Here is a 19,683-nt window from a genome sequence, read left to right on the forward strand (position 1 = left end):
TCATTTATTTATGCAGGTGTCAAATATTTCTGCAAACTCCCACATCACATTTTAAGATGCAGTTTTTTGTTGTTGTTGCTTGACCTCAGATTCAAGAACTACAACCTCTCCTCTGTCATCTTGATTATCTTGGATACAAACTGCAGTGCCTGGAAATCCCATTGTTATTATCATGCTTGAAAACATCCAGCACAGCAAAGGCCAGGAGCCAGACAGCTCTCCCAGATCACCACTGCCTTGAGTGTGACTTTGAACAGAAACTTCAACCAGCAATTGAGGCCTGTCTCAGTGATATGGAAATAGCAGAGCAGGAGCTTCTTTGTTACTGTTGAATTCCTGATTATAAGGCTGACTACCAAAAGAATTGCCATCGTTTCAGAAAGTTCAGTATAGTCATTTGAGCTGGATTGCTGTGAGGATAAGATAGGACACAAGTGTTGCTAGTTGGTATAAAAGAACATTTTAGAGTAGTGAATGTATCCTTACAGCTCTCTACTTATATGTGGCCCGTTCTCTTGCATTCTGAAACTCTCTGGGACATCCGATTTATCTAACGAATGATAATAAAGCCATGGCTACCTGCTTTGGGACTGTCCTGGGCTCTTTATCTGTATTATAAGCTTGTGAGGTAGCTGTGATATCTCCATCTTCCAGAGGAGAAAACTAAGGTACAGGAAGGACAGTACTCACCTAAGATCACAGGTTGGGATCTGAGGTATAAATTAATTACAACACTTTCCTTTTCAGTGTATGCACTATTTGAGTAACATGTGAAAAGAAAGTATCTTGGGACCCCAAAATCACTAAGGAAAACTGAAGGTGGAAACTGATAAGGCAAACATGCCTCCCATTCTATTCAGCATTATCCCCTCTGTTCACTGAGATAGACGCATATCTGCTTGTCTCCTTTGGAAAGGCTAATCAAAAACTCAAAGAATGCAACCGTTTGTCTCTAACCTACCTGTGACCTGGAAGCTCCCTCCCGCTTTGCTTTGAGTCTTCCTGCCTTTGCTTCAAGTTGTCCCGCCTTTCCAGACCCAACCAATGTACTTCTTACATATATTGATTGATGTCTCATGTCTTCCTAAAATGCATAAAACCAAGCTGTGCCCCGACCACCTTGGGCACATGTCGTCAGGACTTCCTGAGGCTGTGTCACGTCCTCAATCTTGGCAAAAATAAACTTTCTAAATTAAATAAACTCAGACCTGTCTCAGATTTTCTGGGTTCACACATACATAGAAGGATTACCAGATTGTTTTGTTTCTGGCAAAGCTGGACCTGATGTTAAAATTGGATTTTTTTTAGTCGGTTTCCTATGAATTAACATTGCCCTTCAGCTGCAGGCTAGATGATGACTACCTTCCCACCAGTGGTGGAGCCTACCTCACTGAATGGAGGAGGCAGGGAAGAGAAGAAGAACATGAGCTGCTTGTGGGCAAGCCAGCTGTGGAAGAGCTGAACCACACAGGCTCATCCCCTTTGCTTAATCTTGCCTATAAGATAAATCACTTTCATAGAGAGGGTAAGCAGGAGGTGGCAGGGGGTGTGGGAGCATCTGAGCAATGTCATGGAGCCACATGTTATGGAGCCTGTGGAGACTTCAGCTATATACATGTGAGACAGAAGAGTGAAAAAGGCAGTACGGTGTAATTATGAAAGTAGTTTTGACCTTATAGGCCCCCTGATCAGTTTAAGGACTGATGTTCTAATACCAACTCTTGTTCCTTCATGTTTTCTCTGGGCTCACCGGGTGAACTTTTGCTCCCAGAAAGTTCTGGACTGGGTTAGAACAGTTCATGAATGAAATTAACTCTAAGGTCACATTCTACCCAGAATGCAAATTTGCTCTCAGTTCTCTTTTCTAATTCTCAGTTGTGTGCTCTGTTGTTCGATATAGCTCTCCAGAGATGAAGCAGTGAGCTTCAATGACAACAGTTATTGTGCTAGACCCCTATTGACTCCAGTAGTGGTGGCCACCATGTCCAGGAGGCCAAAGAAGAGGTCTGGAGCCAGTGAATGAGACATAGGGTTTATTGAGGACTCACATACAGGGAGGTCCAGGAGTGGCAGGCTGGACTAGAAAAATGCTACGGTTCACAAAAAGCATACAGTTATATAGCATTTCCACTTAGCAGCCTCCACCTAGTAACCTGCATTTAGCCCAAAACAAAGGGCCTCAATCCCCTGTACAGCCTGTGTCCCAAGGGATGGGCCAGGGAATTGGATGTTCTTCATAGATAGAGAGCACATCTCTTGGTTGGTACTTCCAGATTCTTTAACTTGGAACCATGAACATATAAGCTTCTTAGACCTAGGGCATTCTCAGGGTATGCTTGAGTTATTGCTATCAAGTGCATGTGCTATACATCAGCAATATACAAAATCCCTCAATTTGAACACCATACATATGATCTCATTTTAAAATTTCCTGGGAAAAATTAATGTCTGAAGATGAAAATTCCTCTCCGATATAAGTTAATGTTTCATTATGTCCTCAAATTGTCCTTCTTCATTGCTTTGTCCACTATAGCCATCATGCTCAGATGTTTAGGGTGAATAGGGCTATCTCCAGCATCTGTAACCTGAGTAACCTGAGCTGCCTATTACTGGAATAGCCATTGTTCCCTTAGAACTCTGTGACAGGATTAATCAAAGCCCATTCTCTCATCACACTCTCCTTAAAGAATCTATAGTATGAATAGGACACATAAGATTTTCCTAGCACTAGCCTCACACGCCAGGCTCCTAGAAACCACAAACAAATCTTGAGTCCCGATAGCAGTCATCCTAAGCAAACTTCAGAACCCACACTGCTATTATTCGCCAAAGATCATAGGAGAGACTTTGTGGTAGAGTGTGAAAAACAAGAGAAAAGAGAACATTGTGTGGTTTTTCAGTTTCACTTGTATGCTTGGCTTCCTGTGAAGCTATCTAGAGTTTAACATACGGAAGAAATCATCCATCATGAGGTTTACTAAGGCACTTTGCCGTATTTGCAAGAAAATGCACCTAAGCGTATTTTCTGTCAGAGAATAGCATATGAGACATTTCTTCTAGCAAATTTAAAAAGTTTATGTAGTGGCCAGCCACTGTGTCTTTGCTTGAAATTCCCCTTTTCCCTTTTATGCCTATTTAAAACCTTTTGCTTCTTTTTCCTCTTAAGTCTTGTGTCCCAGAATCTCACTGCTACACCGGACTGTCTAGTGACACGTTTGTGGCTGATGTGCCCCAAGGACTCGCTTTGTAGCCTCTCCTTCTCCAAGTCCTGATCTCTTACTCTTTCTTTGGATTTCTTCATTCCAACAAAGTTCAAGACATTTTTGAACTTGATGTGGCTGTGGCCTTTGCCATTGTCCCCTTGCTCTGAGATTTCTTTAGGCCTATAAAAACTTGATTTTAGGGACAGTCTCTCCCTTGTCACAGATTTACTTCAGCTAGAGAATCATCTTCAGCATATACCTGAACTGAAACTGCTGTTAGTAATTCCAGAGTCTGGCTGCAAGGGACCCAGTGAAGACCAATACTTGTAGTGCTATGTGCTGCCCAAACTTTACCCTTTCTGCGTGTTTGCGTGTTTGCATGTTTGAAGCTTTGAATAATTTGTGCTAGTAGTGTCAAGTCCTGGACCAGTCTTTTGGCTTCCATGCGTTTTCTTTAGTCTGTTTCATCCTCCTGGTACTTTCCTAAGCATCTTCCTTCAAGGTATGTGCTGCAGTAACTTTCCCACTTCCAATTACTGTCACATTAACACTTTCCTATTTAATGCTTTATTTATTTATTTATTTTTTTGAGATGGAGTTTTACTCTTGTTGCCCAGGCTGGAGTGCAGGGGTGCAATCTCGGCTCACTGCAACCTCCGCCTCCTGGGTTCAAGTGATTCTCCTGTCTCAGCCTCCCAAGTAGCTGGGATTACAGGTGTGTGCCACCATGCCTGGCTAATTTTGTATTTTGATTTTTTAATTTTTTTTTTTTAGCAGAGATGAGGTTTCACCATATTGGTCAGGCTGGTCCTGAATCCCTGACCTCAAGTAATCCACCTGCCTCGGCCTCCCAAAGTGCTGGAATTACAGGCATGAGCCACCATGCCCGGCCAATGCTTTAATTTTTATATGCTGAGTTCCTTTCACATCTGGTTCCATCTTATATAATCATCTAGCACAGATTTACAACTCACAGAGTAGTTGTAAATGTGTGTGTAAACATCTCTCTGTAGCTTGAAGGGTAGGGAGGAGTCATTTCAGTTTGCCTTTCTGCTTCTGTTCAGATGGTTGGAATCTGGTCACTCTTGCTTATCCTATAAACACTGAGCTGGAGCTAGGCGAGGTTGGAGTGTATTACCCATTCTTGAGGGCATCTGGGATTTTACCTAAGCCACAATTGTCATGAGAGGTTTGAGCTCTTTTTCTATAAATGGGGAATAGGGTAATGATAGAATATTTCTTTCTGAAGAGTCTATTGGCTTTCTTGATGAGAAAGGACCTGGGAAAGAACTAAACAGGACTATTCCTTTAGAAAGTTTATGTTATTGGTGGTTGTCCAGTTTCATGGAAGTAGAATAATAGATTTAAATAGTTCACATACCTCTTATAGAGAGTTTCAGGATTTACCTGCATTTTTCCTTGAATTAAACTCATGGTGTGATTACAATGAAGGGCCCACTGGGCTGTGACTTCCTACCCAGTTAGTTTTTTGTCTAATATTGATTATATGTGTTGGAGACTCTGAGTTTAGCTCATAGATTTTCTCAGCTAGAAACCGAGTGGTGCTAAAATAAGACAGAAATGCAGCTTCTCAGCTTTTCTGAGCACTCCTTGTGATAAGACACATTCCCCTCTTTGAGGAGGGGGGCCTGGATGGATATTTATAAAATGCTTACGACAGTATCTGCTATATAGTGGCTATAGCTATATTAGTTTATTAAAATAAAAATAAATAAACAATGAGTTGCCAAGAGCTGTGATATTAAGCCGAAGGCTATTCACCTGACCTTTTCTGGGGATGTTATGAACTTCTTATTTAACCACATGAGTAGCATGAAAGGATATCTGCTTTAAGGGCCAACAGACTTCCCTACTGCTGCCTGGAGGAAGAAAGCAATAGGCTTCTTTTATTTGGGGCACAGGCAAAACAGGGGCTGTCTCATTTACACTGGTATTTTCTAGTCTTCACTTAAACGAATAAAATGAGGGTTAAAATAAAATAAAGATTAAGATTAAAATGAATTGGTATAAAAGTACTGATTTATATATAATTAAATATAATGTATATATGATTATATATAATGTATATTATGATTATGCTTACAATAATTATTATTTAAAATAAACTAAAATTGAGTTGACAAATAATAAATGTGTTCTCAGGATAAATTATTAATAATTAAAATAAATAGTTGAAAATTGCCATTAAAAAATACTAAAGCAATTCTGCTGTGGTTAACAAATCACTAAAGATCAAGCAGTGCTTTTAAATGGAATAAAATAGCTAAAAGCCACCAACATAAGTTTTGTGTAGACTGAGATTTTCATTCTGGCAGAACTTACTAGAGGGATGTGACCCTGGGCTAAACATCTCATTTTGAGGTTTCCACCTCCAGTCTTTTTCTAATGACTAGGGCATCTACCTCAAGCTAGAGGCAAAGGATATTGTATCTCTGGGACCACTCCTTCTTCCCCAATCAGTTCTTAGGTAAAGGCATAGTGTAGCTGTCTAATTTTTTATACTACAAGTTTCTAGGAGTAGAGGCTTTCTTTTATATCCCAGGTTCCTTTTACATGATAGACACATAATAGTTGTTGAACTGAAGAGATCTCCTATTTCAAGGAAAATTGACAGAGTGTGCTTAGGACAATATCTTGCATATGAAGATGACATAGTAATTATCTGATGAATCAAGAACCTCACAGTGCCTCTCCCTGTGTCCCCAGGGCCTGTAATTCCAGTGCACAGTTGAAACCACCTTTTTGAAACCACCTTTGCAAAAACTGTGACAGTGAGAGAAATCTAACATTACTAATTCCATCTGACTTGTAATCTCACAAACTATTCTTGCTCATTCCTGGGTGTAGGCTATGGGAGGAATTTAGTTTACAGTTTAACTTTAAAACAAAGTCATTTCCTGAAACTAACCTCCTCCTTGCTCAGGGACTTAAACTGCCTTTGTAGAACTCCACAAGGTTAGATTTGTGGTTCAGGAGTTATGTAGCCAGAGGTAACAAGAATTAACCTCCTCAATTTCTCCTATAGATAGCATCACTATCGTAAAAACTAAAACTGGTGTTTGAGGTGTTTTTCAGACCTTGCATTTTGATGGACCAGGTGGTGCCACCCGGACTGGTAGCCATATCAATAAATTGGCTCAACTGGTCTTGTGACCCCTACCCAAGAACCAACTCAACATGACAAGAGAACTTCAACCACCTATAATTTTATGTCTGACCCAACCAATCAGCATCCCTCATTCCCTAGCCACCTGCCCACCAAACTATCCTTGAAAAACCTTAGCCTCTGAATTCTCAGAGAGGTAGATTTGCGAAACATCTCCCATCCTTCAACTTGGCTGGCACTGTGATTATTAAATTCTTTCTCTACTGCAACTCCTGCTCTTCTCAGTGTTTGGCACTTCTGGGCAGCAGGCAAGATGAATCCAGCTGGGTGATTACAGGATGCTCAGGCACAGTGGTGGCCAAACTTACATATGAAATTCTGCCTCCTTTAATCTGGATGCTGCTGGTGCCCGTCATATTATTGGTGAGTAAGAAATATGACTTAACTATAAAAATGCATTCACTCTGGGTACATAGAAGATTAATTTTAGGTTTGGGGAGCAAAGAAAGCAGATGTTTATGTAAATTACAAGTTTTAGTTTTCAAGTTCACTAATTCTTTATCTTTACTTTATCCTACCAATCCAGAGGGTACAGCATGTGGGAATTTATTTTGCACTCTGGTTTGTACCACACAGTGTTCTCTGAGGCAGTATACCTCAGCAGGTGCCGCCAAGTGTAACGCAATTATCTTTGCACTTACTGTTTTCCATCAGCTAGACTTGCTTCCCTCATGTTGGCTGCCTGACTTTGAGAAACACAGAAATGTGAGAACTTGGGAACATCACGAACTGCCTTTCTTTTAGAAATTATTTTCCAACATGGGTTCTTCAGGAAAGCAGTTATTCTGCAAGATGTTAGTAGGTAATAAAAGCAAGCAAGCAGGGAATAAAGAAAGAGAGAGGAAGGAAGGGGAAGGGAAAGAAAGAGGCATAGTGGAGAAGTAGAAGGGGGAGCAAGGGAAGAAAGAAAAAGAAAAAGAAGGAAAGAAAAGAAAGAAAGGAAGAAAGGAAAGAAAGAAAGGAAGAGAGAGAAAGAAAGAGAAAGACAAAGAAAAGAAGGAAGAAAGAGAAAGAAAAGAAAGAAGGAAGAAAGAAAAAGAAAGAAGGAAGGAAGGAAGCAAGGCAGGAGGCCAGGAGCGGTGGCTCATGCCTGTAATCCCAGCACTTTGGGAGGCTGAGGCTGGTGGATCACGAGGTCAGGAGATCAAGACCATCCCGGCTAACACAGTGAAACCTTGTCTCTACTGAAAATACAAAAAAAATTAGCCAGGAGTGGTGGCAGGCGCCTGTAGTCCCACCTACTCGGGAGGCTGAGGCAGGAGAATGGCGTGAACCTGGGAGGCAGAGCTTGCAGTGAGTGGAGATTGTGCCACTGCACTCCAGCCTGGGTGACAGAGTGAGACTCTGTTTCAAAAAAAAAAAAAAAAAAAAAGGAAGGAAGGAAGGAAGAGGGGAGGGAGGGAAGGAAGGAAGGCAGGCAGGCAAGCAGGAGAGGAGGAAAATTTCCATAGGAACTTTTCTTTAACTGTGGAACTTGCCAAGATCTTTGCTATGCTAATATCATGTTACCATGTGTGAATCCCTAAGATGGGGATAGAAGATACAGTGTATCCCAAATGCATTCAAACACAGACTCCTTTTTTGAGGACATCTTGTGGCAAGAATGCTCTATGAAAACACTGGGGGAACTGTTCCTAAAAGGTAAAGGCTTCTGTATATCTTTACTGTTGTTGTAATATTCCTCCTTTTCGACAATGCTTAGAAAAAAGATCGAAAGGAATATGCTGACACGTCAATAGCATTGCCTCCTAATGCTGGGACCTTGTATACATTTTTAGGTTCCTGTAACATTTTTTTGTACTTTCCAAATATCTACAATTAACATGCATTGTTTATTACATCCTAAAATAATTAAATAAAAATTATGTTTTTATGACCCTGGTTACACTAGCAAAAATATTGCTAGTTCTTAATGGGTAACTTATCTTCCTTCGCTCAGCTGTACTTTTCCTGGTGAATTCTTTCACAGCAACACCTTACAATGGAGCAGAAGTGTTAGTAAGTGCTAGGACATCAGAATCCTTCTTAACACAGTGATCCAGGAGTAGCTGCTAACAATCATGGCCCATGAGAAACAAACTTATTTGCCAAACCTTCCTTGTATCTAGTGAGAGAGATCCCAGTGCACTGTACTTGCATGCTGGTGTGCCTGTCTCCCATGGCCTCTCTGTGAGCAGCTCCACACCCTCACCCAGCATGGGAATGAGTGCTCAGTGAGCAGCAGCCCTTCTCTGTGTATCTATAGTGCCTAGCCCAGTAGTGGCTAGCCCAGAAGTGCCTACTCCTAGTAGGTGCTTCATAAATGTTAGCTGATTAAAATTAAGTAAAAGATGCGGTAAAAGGAATTTGTGTTCAGAGTGAGAAATCTTCAACTGATTTTCTTATGAAGTTTTCTCTCTTTTTGAAAACCACCAGGAACATTAATAAGCAACCTATTGAGGGCTCTTACTTTCTATACATCTATACATTTACAGCATTGGGATATAAGTCAAGGGCATGGGTATTTATGCTCAGGCTTGTGCTAAGAGCCCCAAGGGACAGATAAAAAACAGTCACCGGTAATCTGTCCCCTCTCACATGCACAATGCAGGGAACTTAAATCTTGACAAGGATACAAAATTTAAGTACAGAGACAGAGAGAGGTCAAAACAAGACCTCCTAATTGTGCTGCTATAAACATGCGTGTGCAAGTATCTGTTTCGAATAATGACTTCTTTTCCTATGGGTAGATACCCAGTAGTGGGATTGCTGGATCAAATGGTAATTCTACTTTTACTTATTTAAGGAATCTCCACACTGTTTTTCATAGTGGCTGTACTTGTTTACATTCCCACCAGCAGTGTAGAAGTGTTCCCTGATCACCACATCCATGCCAACATCTACAGTATTTTGATTCTTTGATTATGGCCATTCTTACAGGAGTAAGGTGGTATCGCATTGTGGTTTTGATTTGCATTTCCCTGATCATTAGTGATGCTGAGCATTTTTTCTTATGTTTGTTGCCCATTTGTATATCTTCTTCTTTTATTTATTTATTTATTTTTTTGAGACGGAGTCTCGCTCTGTCGCGCAGGCTGGAGTGCAGTGGCGCGATCTCGGCTCACTGCAAGCTCCGCCTCCCAGGTTCATGCCATTCTCCTGCCTCAGCCTCCTGAGTAGCTGGGACTACAGGCACCCGCCACCATGCCTGGCTAATTTTTTTTGTATTTTTAGTAGAGACGGGGTTTCACTGTGTTAGCCAGGATGGTCTCAATCTTCTGACCTCATGATCCGCTCGCCTCAGCCTCCCAAAGTGCTGGGATTACAGGCCCGAGCCACCGCGCCTGGCCCATTTGTATATCTTCTTTTGAGAATTGTCTGTTCACATCCTTAGCCCACTTTTTGATGAGAATTGATTGTTTTCTTCTTACTGATTCGTTTGAGTTTGTTGTAGATTCTGGATATTAGTCGTTTGTCAGATGTATAGATTGTGAAGATTTTCTCCCACTCTGTGGGTTGTCTGTTCGCTCTGCTGACTGTTCTTTTTGCCGTGCAAAAGCTCTTTAGTTTGATTAGCAAAATTGTGGAACCAACCCAAATGCCCATCAATCAGAGTGGATACAGAAACTCTGATATATATATATATATATATATATGATATATAATATATATATCCTATATAAAATAACATATATATTATATATATCAGATATATCAGATATATCTGATATATCTATGTCATATATCATATATATATATGATATATATATGATATATACACACACACACACACACACACACACACACACTGGAATACTACTCAGCCATAAAAAGGAATGAATTAACAGCATTTGCAATGACCTGGATGAGATTAGAGACTATTATTCTAAGTAACTTGGGAATGGAAAACCAAACATCGTATGTTCTCACTGATATGTGGGAGCTAAGCTATGAGGACACAAAGGCATAAGAATGGTACAATGGACTTTGGGGACTTGGGAGGAAGGGTGAGGGGAAGGATAAATGACAGCAAATATGGTGCAGTGTATACTGCTCGGGTGATGAGTGCATCAGGTTCTCGCAGAACTCCACTAAAGAACTTACTCATGTAACCAAATACCAACTATACCCCAATAACTTATGGAAAAATAAAATTAAAAAAAAAAAAAACAAGACCTTCTGAACTCAAGTTTTGAATTGCTCCTGCTCCAGCTGCCAGGAAGGGAGAGATTCCCCTGCGAAATCATGCATTAAGTGGGACTTGTGCTGAGCCCCGAAACATAAAGAGATTTCAACATAATCTAATTTTTAGTTGATGGTGATCCTGTTTGGATATCTTATAATGTGGGCACTAGGAGACTATCATGCGAGGCTTCATTTTAGTTCTGACATAATGCTTAGTTGTTCATAGGTGAAGGGCATTAAAAAAGTATGTGTATGTATGTGTCTCACACACAATATACACCCACAGATACTCTTTGTTTCATTAATTGTGAGATTTACATTTTCGTATTTTAACTTCTTTGAAATTGTGATGCATTTTACAATCAAGAGCATGCCATAGTTTAATTGGCAGCATTCTTTTTCTTTCTTACTAGTACATAAAACAAGCGTGCATCTCATAAAATTGGCATCCTGGATCAGATGAAATACAGTATTAAATATTTATGTCTATTTACATATGTATAAGTGTACTTGTTTGTGAGTATGTATCTCTATACTCACATCAACGTGTGAACTTGTATTACAAATGCAGTTTGCTGTTCCATTCAGTCATTTGAATAAAATGAGCTGCCATAGAAGCCATCAGGCTTAGCCCTTTGTTGCCGGTCAGACCTGGGTTTGGATGTACTTGCTCTCCAATTCCATTTGGAAAAGTAGACTCACAATAATTTTATGCCAAATGATGTCTATAAAATGTGTTGAATTAGTTTTGGCTTAGGGGTCTATTTAGATCCATGTGTTATCATTCCATTTTCAAGGTCCTGGGAGATCAGGGATTCATATGTTACTGTGACACAGGGTGTGTAAAATTATAGAGCTTTAGGGAAGGAAACAATTGTAATGGGATTTGTCTCCCTTTACATAATTTGCAAGGACATTGTTAATCAACTTGTCCCACTTCCTTCCTATGGCTTACTTTTGAGAGTATAAATCACTGAAAAAAATCACAAATGAAGAACATGGAATTTGTAAGTTCTGTTCAGTGTAAGGTACTAGGTGGACAGCACCAGAGCCTCCCTTAGCTCAGGTAGGTGTGAATCACTGACATTCCCACCTCCTTCCTAGTTATGGCTGGTTCAGTAACAGCCTTTAGTCTCTCAATCCACTGACCAAATAACAGAGTGCTATCAGGCCTTGGGAACAATTGTATCAATACCCCAATATAAGTTATTTTAACATTGTTTAAATGAAGAATTTTAGTAGGGAGACCACACCTTCTCTGCAAATCCTTGCCACCCATTCCCTGCCATGCTCCTCCTCTTCCTAACTCCCTAAGCTCCGGCCACAAGGCTTTTCTCTCAGGACCGTCCCCACCCTCTTGCTTCCCCTCCTCCAACCCTGCTCCTGCTCCCTAAGGGCCTTTGCTCAGGTTCACCTTCCTTCTGGAAACTCTCTGCTCCTCCCTCCTTCCCTTTTAATTTGCCAATTTCTCCTTACCCCTCAAATCTCAGCTGAAATATCAGACCCTCACTGAAGACTTTCTTGTCTTTCCAGACTAATTCAGGCCTCTGTTTTTGGTTTTCTTTGCACCTATACTTTTCACTCATCGTAATTGTAATTAAATAATTAATTGAATTTTACTTTCTTATTGTTTGGCTCTCCTGACAGAGTAGATGCTCAGGAGGAGAGTTTTCTGTGTTTCCACCCCTGGAACAGGGCCTTTATACAGAGTAGACAAGAAATATGCATTGCATGAACTGCCAAATAAAGGAAAGCATGGTATTAACCGAAAGGAGTTTTCCCTTAAGAGATTCTCTACTTCTTAATTAATCCTAAAGACCACTGTCACTTTGACCATTACCAGCTATGTAGTTTGATATAAGAAATGGTTTTTGAAAGCACTGAAGATGAACACAGAAAATGTCTTCTTAGATTCAGACCAGTCTTCTGCAAAAAAAAAGTTCTACAATAAGAAAAGAGAAAATTTATTATTAATTTACAAAAACTGTCTTTTGATCACATTCAAGGTTTCTTTGGGTTCAATATCCCCAAGAGCACTTTTGGCTCTCGTAGAGAAATATGATGTGGTGATTTATTTGGAGGTTGAGAGGAGACAGAGAGGGGTGTGTGTGTGTGTGTGTGTGTGTGTGTTTGACAAATACCCATCTATCACACATCTTTATTAAATTAGCTTCACAAGCATGAACAAACAGCCTGGAAATTGGCCATGAGTGCAACAATCATACCTTGTTTTCTATTTTCTGTAATGAAAGAACAGCACCAATCACAGAATGGTATTCAATACAGGTATTTGTTGAATGAATGATTCTCAAGCAATACAGCAGTGGGTGTTTTAGCCCCTGGCCAGCAACCAACATGTTGCATATATTATCTTAATTGTGTATCAGAATGCTTAATAAAATTCAGCCTCCCCCTAGTTGTATTACAACTGATAAAATAACAAGGAGAGAAAAGAGGGAGAGAGAGAGATTGATTCTTGGAAGAAAGAGAATGATTTGCCTATAGCCACAACATAGGAATGACTTAAAATCCAGGCATGAAGTAGCTCCTGCCAAGGGCAAGATTTTGTCTCCCTGATGTTTCCTGTGCCTCAGACACATTGCAATATATTGCCCTCGATCTCCTCTTGTTGACAGTTTCTACTGGACTCCTAGCCACTATCTAATTCTCTTTCTTCAAATTTTTTTCTCACTGCTAATCTCTGTCAGAAGGATTGAGAGCACTAACACAGTTCTCCCAACCCCCAAGTTACTTTCTATATCAAGATAGTATCTTATGTACAAGTCCATGCAGCAGGTCCAGTGAGCTCAGCGTCCCGCAGGCTTCAGAGTTTTGTTGCCAGGGTCTTCCCAGCAAGAGGGGAGGGCCATTACTCCTTGGGTTTTCCCAGTTCTTGGAAATGGCATCATCTTTCATGAAGATGCCCAAGCCAGGGACCTGAATCCCACCTTACCTTCCTTCTTCAGACCTAGTCAGCCACCATGTTCTTTGTCTTGAACATTTTTCTAATCTTCCCCTCCTCTTGATCTACACCACCCTGCCCTCACTGGGTCCCTCAGCCTGTCTCATGTTAGCCAGACCTACAGTTTTATCCCCTGATTCTTGGCCTGCCCTGGAAGCCCTTCTCTCTATACCAGCCAGAAAGATATATATAAAATCCAGAAGTGGCTCTAACCTTTTAAAAGCTCTGCAGTAGCCAGGCCCAGACAAAGTCCAGACTGATCAGCATGGTATGTAAGTAGGTTATTCCATTGTATGCCTCTTGTCCCAGATTATTTATTTTTTTGATTTATTATTATTTTTTTTGAAGATGGAGTCTTGCTCTGCCACCCAGGCTGGAGTGCAGTGGCCCGATCTCTGCTCACTGCAGCCTCCGCCGCTGGGGTCCTGTCTCAGCCTCCTGAGTGGCTGGGATTACAGGCGCACGCAGCCATGCCCGGCTAATTTTTTGTATTTTAGTAGAGACAGGGTTTCACTTTGTTGCCCAGGCTGGTCTTGAACTCCTGAGCTCAGGCAATCCACCTGCCTCGGCCTCCCAAAGTGCTAGGATTACAGGCGTGAGCCATCACGCCCAGCCTCAGTTTATTTATTAGTAGCATCCCTTTTCACTCTTGGAAGTGTTCTGGTTTAGATGGTCAGTTATGTAGTCCCCTCAATATCAAGCTTTTCATTATTTGAATCTCCCCCTTCTCCAGCTCTTCAGCACATCCATTGAGCAGCTTATCTCCTGCTCATCTCTCCCTGGGCTTCCTCCTCCCCCTGGAGCAGGATGGCTGTAGCAGATCTTCCAGACGCAACATCTAGGAAGTCACATTCAGATAGGATAGTGTCTAAAGGATGAAAACAACTGTTTTCTCTGTGTCTATTTCTTAGGAATGGGAATGTCTTTCCCAGAAGTCTTCAGGAGACTTCCCTTCATGTCTAACTGACAAGGATTGAGTCACTTGCTCTTTTCCAAACAGGCCTCTGGCAAGAAAGAAAGAATGACCATGACCGATGTTTATCATTTTCGGTAGACGTGAGGAAATAGGTAACGACCGTGACTGTAACACTAATTTTTGTTTAATTTGCTTTGGGGCCTGTTGATTCCACTAGACGGCAAACAAGATCACTGTGTGGGATCTGCGTTCACCCTTGGCCCCAAGCACAGTGCCTGCATCAGCGGGCACTTTTGTTGCCATTGTTGAACTTTTGGATGGATGTAAGCTAGGTGGTATAATGTAGTGGGGAGGACAGGGTCCTTGGAGCTAGATAGAAATAGGCTTGGTCCCCAGCTCAGTACTTGCTGCCTGTTTAGGATCTTGCTGGACTTCTGAAGTTCAAAATCTCTAAGCTTCAGATTTCTCATGTGTAAAATGAAGCAAAGACTACCCCTGAGAACACATATAACACAGATGAACCAGCCAAAACAGCCACAGATACTTCTCCAGCTTCTTAACATTTCAATTTAATTCTAACAATATTTTTGAGTGAGGGTGTGGCAATGTTTGTGTGTGTATGTGTGCACTTGTGAACAGGTGTATGTCATGTATATGTGGGAGTACCTGTAAGAAAAACGGAGGAAAATATCTTCTAAGGAAAATGTCTTTCCTGCTATTGCCCTCTGCAATTTATGAGGTCTTTGCTGACTATTTGACCTGTAAAAGATAAAAAGCCTGTCTTAACCTATTTTTCATTCCAGGAAAGTGTTTCTAACGTGTGCTTTGTGGATTGTAATAGTCCCTGGAGAAGATTTATGGACAAAGTTTTCACGGTCATATTATTTGGGGGAATTCAGTGTGGTGTGATATCCCCCTTGACATTCACAGTGACATTAGCATATTAAAGGCTTAAAGAAGTCTCATAGAGAAATTTGTTTTCATTGTTTAACCCAGGTTTCTCCAAATTTATTTTAACCCAGAGTCCTTTTTTTTCTGACAGCACCTAACAAGATCTTTTGCAATACTCTTTGGGAAATTATATTAGCCTAATTACTAATTTCCTGGCCCTCGAGGTGACTTGCCACCTTCGCCACTAGGGGGCAGCATTGGTTTACACAGGGTGAACAAACGTTCAATTCTAAACTAATATTCTTTGGTGGGAAAGTGTGTTCATTTTGGTTTGTTTTGAAGAAGTCACTTCATACCTTTGAACTGGGGTTAAGCTGGTTAACCCCCAAAATTCCACCAATTCCAATATCCTATGGAAAAACCCCAAAACGACTAATATAAATAAAATAGTTATTTCTGTTACTAAATATAGTTTTGTTAATTTTTTTTTTTAGTGATATTTAGGATTAAATGGCAAAGTATGGGTAAGCTGTAGAACTTTCCACCTAGGGATTCTGATTACCCTTAGCCAAAGTACATTCTTCTGAGTGTGAATTATTTTCCATCCCTGGAGAGTTAGCTATGAGGCAAAAGGAAAGTCTGTATAGGTTTTCAATAATGAAAGAATGACCCTTGGGAATCAGTTGTTATGAGAAAAAGCTTCTCACCTTATTGCTGCTGGGATAATTAAGGAAAAGTCTTGATTTTAGAATGGAGGTCCCTGTCAAGGCTTTGTATTAAAACCTGTATTAGGGACTTTTTTTTTTTTTTTCTATTTGGTCATGACACCAGTTGTTAGTGCTTCTGCTACAGAAACAAAGATATTCAGGGGCAGCAAAGCTCAGATCTGCCAGCTTTTCTGTTTAAGAGAAGTCCCACTTGGTTTGGTAAGGGATGGAGTTAGAACCACGAGATAACATGTTCTTAAGTTCCCTGTGATCCCTAGAATTGCCTTATCTTGCTGATCTCTTTCTGTCCAGATTTTTAATTCTCTTCCTATAGACTATGCCAAATGTCATTTTTAGTCCAAACTTAATTAATTTTATTTTTCTTTATTTTGGGATCCAACTGTGTTATTCAGGATTATCTAGAGGGACAGAACTAATAGGATATACATATATGTGTTTATGTATATATGTATATATCCCCATAATATATGTATGTAGGGGAGTTTATTAAGTATTAGCTTACACTATCACAGGATCCCACAGTAGGTTGTCTGCAAGCTGAGGAGCAAGGAGAGCCAGTCCAAGTCCCAGACCTGAACAACTTGGAGTCGGATGTTTGAGGACCGGGAGCCTCCAGCACGGGAGAAAGATGTAGGCTGGGAGGCTGGGCCAGTCTAGTCTTTTCACAATTTTCTCACTGCTTTATATTCTAGCTGTGCTGGCAGCTGAATAGATGGTGCCCACCCCGATTAAGTGTTGGTGCCCAGCCCACTGACTCAAATGTCAATCTCCTTTGGCAACATCCTCCCAGACACACCCAGGATCAATACTTTGAATTCTTTAATACAGTCAAGTTGATGCTTAATATTAACCATCACACCAACTTATACTTCATTTTGCTTGTATTTTTCAGATGCACCTGGATAAAGACACTGCCAAATGTTTTTACCAAAATTTGCTGAGACTTAAAAAAGTGTATTAGGGCTGCCATTCACCCTTAGTTCTCTGAAACATGATCACCTCCCACCAGCATACTGATAGCTAGCATACTGTGGGTATGAGTGCTTGTAGTGAACTACCATCTGAGTCCTTGGGGGTACCTTCTTTTTATGGTCATTTTTACAAGAGTCTTGTGGGTCTGAGTGTCTGTGTGAGTGTGTACTCCCTAAGGAAAATGAGGGGAAAATCCTCTAAGAAAGAATATCATTCAAATATGAATTCTTATACCTCTTCTGTAAAATTATATCTGCTCTTGCATTTAATAATATCAAAATAATTACTAGCATCGCTTTTATTCTGCTCATACTATCCTACTTGCTGGAGCTCCAGGGGAAGCCAGGAGGGAAGTAGGCTGAGGTCTCAGTGATGCAGGCAGACGCTTGCTCGCTTCTGTTGCTCTCTCCACAGCTGGATCAGTCACTTGATTTGGCAGTCCTAGCTCTTGTCCTTTGGTTTTGAACACTTGGTCTATGCTGTTTGTCTCATTTCTTCCACCTCACTATGAACAAATAATCCTCAGCAAGGGTGTTCAAAAATTTTTCCAGTAGTGAATTGCATAAACATCTTTATATACAGCATGTATATATTTTATCACTCATTTTTAAACTAAGATTTATTTTTATTAATAATTTTGAGTTGAGAGAGTCCATGCGAGTATTCAGTTTGATTCTAACCAAAATGTGCTATGTGTATTTGGAGTCTTTGTATGTGTATTTACATGTGTTTTCCTTTTACCAGGAAGGTTTCCTCATTGCCCAGTTTCATGCAACCAGTTCAATGGGATTAAACTTGAGTAGTTCAAAATAATTTAACTAATTACATTAAATTTCATTTACAATTTTTAATGATGCCTACTCTTAGGACATATAGCAGCAACATATTCAAAATAGTGGTGGGAAGGTGGAAAAGTTAGGGTATAGTTTGCATTATGCCTAATTATGTAAAACATTTTTTTTTCCTATAAATCTTAAGGGGGCCACACATGCCCCAAGCCGCATTTGAGATGAGGACCATATAATAAAAACCTGTATTTCTTATAGCCAGTGTAATTCAGTGCAATGCATCTTTATATAGGTTAGGTTGAGAAATCTCAGTTCGGTGAGGTATAAACATGGAACGGTTATCTTTTCTTACCCCCAGTAACTATGACCAACTTTGCTTAATATTATTTCAGTCTGATCTGATAACTTCCATGCACTTCTGTTTTAAAAGTTTTATTTCCGGTAGATATTCATTTAACTGCATTTAGGTTATTATTACTTATGATTCTTGTCCAGTTTAAAGTCTTTCTTCTCCACCCGGTGGAACTTCTGTTCTACTGCAGTGGCCTCAGGCAGAAGAGGAGGACCTGGCTGCCCACTCTCCCTGGTTCTGTCTTCAGTGCCTGAATGCCTGACCCAGTAGGTGTGGATGGAGATGAGGGAATGAGTTGGTTCATGCAATGGTCCACACACCTGTGGCTCCTCCCCATTTTTTTTTGTTTTGCAATGGTTGCTTGCTATTCTGGCTGTCATTGGTGAGGTAGGGCTGCTGACATCTCTTTGGATTGGTACCCTCTGCTTCCCTGGTACTCTTGATGTGAGGGCAAAGCACTTGCCCAAGCATGATTCCCTCTGCCCTTCCTTCAAGGCTCATTTCACCCTGAGAGGAGCTGGTCCCTCCAGTGTTCTTGGTAACAACTTACCCAACTTTCCCTCAACACTGAGGATTGTGACACCCTTCAGGGTGCTCTTCAGTAGCCTCCAGAACCTGGGGACCCTGGGTGAGAGACTGAGCCTCTACCTCTGGGAGTTTCCAGCTGCCTCTGCCTCTAGGTGAGAAATGGAATCTTTTCCCATTGAATGAGTTAAGGCAACAAGTCAAAAGCCCCTTCTTCCTCATGGGGGAGGAAATAGGGAAGGGATCATCTGTCCCCAATACATCTCTGAATGAATGAATGAATGAATGAATGAATGTAATAAAAAATGTTTTCTCAAAACTGAAGTATAAATTATCCCTTTTAACCATGTGTTACTAATTTGAATGTTAAAGGTTTGTATTTGTAGGGTTGAAAGCATTTCTTAACTGAAAACGAGGGCAAAAGCCATTGGACACATGTCATTCCCCATCTTCTTTGAGAGGAGAGTATGGGAAAAGAGTATTCTGGTCTTTGTTCCTCATCCACATTCTGGTATGGAGGAAGCTATTTTACTTATCATCACCCTCTATTTCTTTTTTTTTTTTTTTTTTTTTTTGAGACGGAGTCTCGCTCTGTCACCCAGGCTGGAGTGCAGTGGCGCAGTCTCGGCTCACTGCAAGCTCCGCCTCCCGGGTTCACGCCATTCTCCTGACTCAGCCTCTCCGAGTAGCTGGGACTACAGGCGCCCGCCACCACGCCCGGCTAATTTTTTTTGTATTTTTAGTAGAGACGGGGTTTCACCGTGGTCTCGATCTCCTGACCTCGTGATCCGCCCGCCTCGGCCTCCCCAAGTGCTGGGATTACAAGCGTGAGCCACCGCGCCCGGCCAACCCTCTATTTCTTTATCTGTAAAATGGTAGCAAGTATGTCCCTGATTTTCTGTCTCAAAAGGTTTTTTGAATATTTAATGTAATGGTACAAGGTGGACTTTCCAATCTTGGCACTACTGATGTTTTGGGCTTGTTAATTCTTTGTT

This window comes from Symphalangus syndactylus, chromosome 12 (assembly GCF_028878055.3).
Source record: "Symphalangus syndactylus isolate Jambi chromosome 12, NHGRI_mSymSyn1-v2.1_pri, whole genome shotgun sequence".
In the NCBI taxonomy this organism is placed as follows: domain Eukaryota; kingdom Metazoa; phylum Chordata; class Mammalia; order Primates; family Hylobatidae; genus Symphalangus; species Symphalangus syndactylus.